The sequence below is a fragment of the Moschus berezovskii genome, chromosome 6 (assembly GCF_049115385.1).
Source record: "Moschus berezovskii isolate FMDL1 chromosome 6, NW_MosBer_1.0, whole genome shotgun sequence".
NCBI classification, from domain to species: Eukaryota; Metazoa; Chordata; class Mammalia; order Artiodactyla; family Moschidae; genus Moschus; species Moschus berezovskii.
In genome coordinates, this window is record NC_142465.1 from 80,612,138 (window position 1) to 80,618,137 (window position 6,000).

General features: G+C 61.0%; 1 protein-coding gene across 1 annotated transcript in view; it reads right to left on the minus strand.

The window, feature by feature from the left end:
- The window catches only part of ELFN2 (extracellular leucine rich repeat and fibronectin type III domain containing 2), a 57,161-nt gene extending 52,050 nt beyond the window's left edge, over positions 1-5,111 (minus strand). Inside the window, exon 1 of the mRNA XM_055396402.2 lies at positions 4,955-5,111. The gene's annotated coding sequence lies outside the window, so the exon portion shown is untranslated. The remainder of the gene's footprint in view (positions 1-4,954) is intronic.
- Positions 5,112-6,000: the final 889 nt, after the last annotated feature.

A 6,000-nucleotide genomic window follows, 5' to 3' on the forward strand; every position in this document is an offset into this window, starting at 1 on the left:
GAGGGCCTGCTAATCTCTGCCTGTTTGGAGCTGACACACTGTGGGAATGGGAGACCTCCCCCCAACTCGCTCCAGGTAATGACAAGGGCAGGGAAGGGAGGGTGGCAGGCAGGCTGACCCTACAGCCTGTGCCTCCCCCCAGATCCAAGGAGAACTTCAGGGGAAGAGAGGCGATAGAGACAGGCCAAGGAGGGAAACTGAGTCAGCCTTGAGGCTGGGCCCTTGGGAATGGCTCCCTGCTTGCCCAAGAGAGGTGCTGACCAGTGTGCACACACACACGCAGACACAGCCACAAAAACATGACCTGCTCCCCTCCCAGCCCCTCTCTACACTCCAGTTGGGAGGTATGCTGCTCCCAGGTTCTACTCATGCTTCCTCGGGCTCCCCAAGCCTGGCTCTAGAAAACAATTTCTATGCATTTCAGGGAATGAAACTACAGGCTGCAAAGAGAGAAGGATGGACACACACACACATACACACACACACAGCCCAAGCCCCATTCCAGGGAACCAGGAATGAATAAGGGAGACAGATGGGAAGGGGGAGGGAAATCATCTAATTGACACCTACTATGTGCCAGACACAATGCTACATGCTTGTCATTCCCTTATGTAACCAACCCGAGTTAGGAATTCAGTACCACTACCCCCACTTTACATTGAGAGACAGAACCTTCTGGAAGTGAATTCTTTTTCCCGGGACACACAACAAGGAGACAAAGAGGCAGAATGGGGACCCTGAGCTCCTGCTCTTCCACAAGTCAGACAGGGAGAGGGAGGAGGAGTGGTTCAGGGGGCCCCAGCTGAGGCTTCGACAACCTCAGGCCTGGGGAAGATGATGATCCTAGAGCAGCATCCCCTCCATCACCCGGGGAGCCCCTACGGAGCACCCACTGTGCAGCCAGCACTGTGCTAGGCACTGCGGGGGAATCTGGGAGCAAGGACCTGCCTTCCAGAAGGTCACAGGCCAATACAGAGGGAGGGGGCGCAGGGGCTGAGGCCCAGGAGCCTTACTGCGCTTCTGTCCCTGCAGCCACACCCACTGCTTCCTTACAGCAGGGTCACTGCCCCCATTTCCAGACAAGCCAAGTGAGGCCCTGAGAGGTCCCTCAGAGACAGGGGAACCCCGAGATGCCCCGGGTCCCCTAGCAAAAGGCTTCATCAGTTAATGGCTAACAATGCAAAGAGTACACCCATGGGTCTTCCAGTCCTGGTTCTGCCGCTGTGTGGCCCAGAGCTGGACAGTAACCTCTCTGTTTCTTGTCTGGGAAATGAGGACTAACAACAACTGTACTGCAGAAGGCTTAGTGGGGTTAAACGAGTACGTCTATAAAGAGCTTCCCGCCAGGGCTGGCTCTCAGTACAGGCTCGATGAATATCAGCTAATATCATTATTATTATCACTATAATTACTGCTGTCAGTAACACCGTGCAGCCAGCGCCCTTCCCCTGGCACCCCGGGTATAAGCTTGCCCAGGTGGCTCCCCAGTCCTAAGGGGCTCTCTAGGGCCTCCCTGGGGGCTGTCTGCAGAGCTGGGGGTGGTGGGGAGGAGGGGATTCTATTATTCCAACCCTCCCAGACACCATCCCCAGTACTAGTGACAGCGCCTCTGCCCCAGGTGCTCACTGAGCCAGGAGAGGGTAAATTTAATAGGGGATTGAGCTGAGACAGCAGGAGGCAGAGGATTGAGTTAACCTGGACTATTAAAGCTTTCCCCAAAGAGGACTGACTTGTTAAGGAGACTTGGGGTTCAAGGCAATCTGCTTCCTGGCTGTTGGGTCTGCAAAGCGCGCTGTCACAGCAGTTTTGGAGTGGGGGACATGGGGGGGAGTGGCAGGATGGAGGACCTGGTTTGGGGGCACTGGAGCTGAAGCGGTGAGAGTCGCTATGGTGGGCACCATCCCAACTGCCTGGGGAGGTGCCACTCTCTCCTGCTCAGCAGTAAGCCTGGGAGGCAAGCAGCCCCACCTCGGAGACAGACAGGGAGGCTGATCCCTGCATCAAACACGGCCAGGACACAGCAGAGGTGTCACTGGAACGAGGACTGCGTCCACAGCAGGCACCCCGCCAGACCTCAGGGGACAGGGAACCAGCCTGAGGAGCAGGCTCAGAGCCCCCAGTGAGCACCCCAGACGGACCCCATTACAAGAGGCTTGGCGCTGGATGCAGCCATTCCTATCAGGCGGGCCTCCTCAGAATCTCCTGGGGCGCCAGAACAAGCAGGAGGCCTCTACTGCCTCCACTGAGCTCCTGGCCTTGCGCTCCTCACCCTGACACTTTCCACTCCTTGCCCCACTGCAGAGAGCTCCTTGTCCCTCTGTTAAATGCAGATGCCCTGCCCATCAAATGGGGGTCTCTCCACACCCACCAGCAGGGGAGTTCTCACTAAGGAATCAAACAACAATAGCTGACTTTACCCTCTGGACCTCAGTTTGCTCATCTGTCAAATGGCCACATAATAGCCAGCCTGCCAGCCTCACAGGACTGCCGAGGATCAAGGAGAGAAAAGAAACCTCTTGACAAAGTTCGACTTAAAGCAAAACAGGGGAACAGTTGCTCTAGGGGGGGCGGGGGGGGACAGAAGGCCAAGGGATGGGGCTCACTTCTACCATGTACCGGACATCTGGCCCCCCGGAAGCCCACTGCCTCTAATTCCCCCCTCAAGTCCCTAACCATCTCCCAGGTGACAGATGAGAACTGGAGGCCCAGAGAAATGACGGAAATGTCTATATCACAAAACACAGAGCGGCAACATGGAATGAGAACCAAAGGTCTCTGGTTCCCTCACTATGGCTGTTTTCGGTTGTCATCTGCACTTACACACACACACACACACACACATGTTCACCCACCAGAACACACTTACCTGAGGGTCTGTGCCGCCTGACTAGGATGGGGTGGAGAACAGGGACTGGTGGGGTCCCAGGCAGAGGGGAGAGAGGGGACATGGGTAGGGGGAGGCAGCAGAGATGTGCCGTTGGGGGGGCAGGCCTTATGGAAATGGGTTCCACATCCACTCAGGAAATGGGGCTTCTTGGGAAGGACTGCTCACTCCAAAGCTCCACCCCTCTCCCCTTCTCGCCTCTCAGAACACAGGGACGTGACCCTGCTGAACCACACACCCTCACGGTGACACCTCCCTCACCTGCCCAGTGACATCATCCCGGTCCTTGGGGGTGACCTCTCACACCGCTGTCCCAGTGACGTCACTGGCAACCTGGGGCTGACGTCACACCCAGAGATCCTCACTGACGTCACACAAACTTACTTCCCCCTGAGACCCCCTTCCGTTACTCTGCTTCCTTCCTGCCCTGGGTTGGATGGCCCAGAGCTCCTGCTGGTGTACACAGCTCACTCAGGACGGGCATTTACAGACAGCACCTGTGTGTGCGTGCGTGCAGGCACAGACCTTATTCTCCCTGGACACATGTTTCCACATATATGTGGACCCACATGCCCTGCTGATGGCCTAGACATGACACGTGCCACAGGTGCCCACGGGCTCTGGGAACAGGTGTGTGAGCCAGGCACACACACATAGACACATGCAAATACTCTCCCCCCAGGCCACTCCCCAGATGAAAATGTCCCTCTGTAACTAAACCTGGTAGCCTGGGGCCTGCAGCTTCCACCACATCCCTCCAGGTGCTGCCAGCACCCCCTCCTCCCCCCTTCTCTCCTCCAACAGCCTGGCCTGCTGACAGCAACAGCCGCAGCCCAGACACACACACACACACACACACACACTCTCCAGTCCAACACCTGTGTCTCGACAAGGGGATCCAAGTGCCCTCCAAAGGCAGGCACTGGGGTGGGAGGGCTCCAGGTGGAAGGGACACAGCAGGGAGCCCAGAGCTGCAGAAAGTGCCTTCAAGTACCCCGTACCACGTTTCTCCGGAGCTGAACCCAGAGAGGGTCAGCACCACCATCCCAGTCATCTCCCTCCTTCAGCACGCCTGACACACCACAATCTGGCCACCTCTGTCCTGGACACAAGCTCCCCCAGTGCACACATAGACAAACACACAGCCCTCTCCCCTCCAAATATTCTGCTGGACCACGGACAGAGAGAGAGAGTGTGTGTGTGCATGTGTGTGTATGTGTACAGACAGAGGGGAGCCCATCCCTGCACACAGCCTTGTGTGCACACAGACCACACATCCTCCCCACGTGCACACATCATCTTACCAACCAACACACCCACCCTCTGCCCCCGCCCCCGCTTCTGCCAGTTGTTGGAACACACACACACACACACACACACACACACACCAGCACTGGCCCTGGCCCTGCCAGAGCTGCAGTCTGCCGATTTCTGCTGCCTCCCTGCTTGCCCCACACCAGCGCCACCAGAGGAAGGGGCAAAGCCTTCGCAAAGGTCCCCACCCCCTGGGAGCTCCCACTCCCCAATTCTGGTCCTCTTACCAAACCATCGCCCTCCTGCGGGGAAGGGGAGTAAAGCCCCACCCTAGCTCCCACCCCCCACCTCAGCTGTCATCCCGCACCAATCAACTCCCCCTTACCGGCTAGAAGATGAATTCCTTGACCCCCGCACCACTCCCTGAAAGAGGGGTGCGAGGGCCCCCGAATCGCAAAGATGGGGGCAGAGAGGCGCGCTGTTGTGCTGGCTGGCACGACCGTCCACCATCAGACCTCTGCACCACCCCTCGAAACTGCTCACCTCACCGACCGTCCTCCGTGTCCTCCCACCCCGCCTCCGTCCACCACCCGCAGCCCTGCACAGGGTGGTCCTCCCCGGGCGGGGGCGGGGGCGTCTCTCGGGGATCCCCCGACCCAGGAGGCGCCGGGGGAGGCTTTCCCCGTCTCATCCTCCCCCGGCTGAGTTCTGCTCCGAGCCCCACCCCCATGGCGGAGCGGGTGTCCTCCGGTCCCAGCGCCCACTCCCACCGTCTGGGCCGGCCGCGGGCGCTCAGATCCGAAGGAATTCACTCACCTCCGGCCCCTGCCGGGCTCCGGGCCGAGCACCGCCTCCGATCGCGGCGGCTGCGGGGCCTGCGCACGAGTGTGAGTGCGAGTGCGAGTGCGGGCGCGGGGCGATGCGCTCGGCGCCCGGCGGGCTCGGCGCGTGGCGTGTGTCTGTGGCGCGGCCGGTGTGTCTGCGAGCCGCCGCCGGGTGCGCGCAGACCCCGCCGCCCGCCTCGCGCCTCTGCCTCGCCGGGGCCGGCGCCCGGGAGGGGGCTGGAGCGCAGCGTGCGTCAGGGGCCGCGGCCGCGGGCTGTCCGCCGCCCTCGCCGCCCGCGCCCGCGCCCTCCGCAGGCCTCGCCGCAGCGAGACCCCTCCCGCCCCCTCTCCAGGCTCGATGCCGCCGCGGACACACGCACGCTCACAGACACACGCCCGCCGGGCGGGGGCCGCGCCGGGCTCCGCCGCTGCCAGCCGAGGCCCCGCAGACGACTCAATCCCGAGCACGCCCTGGCCCCCGGCCCCGCTGACCCTGCGGGGACCCCGTTCCACCGCCGTCCCCGGCGCATTCAACAGCTGGAGGCAAACTTACGGCGGGGCGAGCCGCCCTAGGTGCGTGGCGCCCCCCAGCGCCCGCCCGAAGACGCCTGCAGCCCCTGCACTCCCCCCTCCCCAGCAGTGGACCCCTCCACACCCCATCCCCAGCAGCCCGCTCCCCGATCGCCGGTCCTGTAGGCAACCCCTGGCAACTGGAGGCTTGTGGTTGCTGCGTCCCCATTTTACAGGCAAGACAACTGAGGTTTGAGGAGTGCAGGGAATCCCCCAAGGCCAGAAGCCAGCTTGGTAGCAGAGACAGTATTACTAGACTCCAGGTCTCTCTGTCCTTGGACCAGGACTCTGGGCGGCGCTCACTACCTTTCCCCAGCCCAGGGCGCACTGGGCTCTGCTGCAGCCTAGAGTTGCTTCCTAAGGCCTTTGGGCCCTAGGCTCTCGCTAGCCACCGTCCCCCACATAAACACAGAGGGAGGAGATGCAGGAAGAAGCTCTGACATGAGGGGCCTATAACCCCCAACCTAC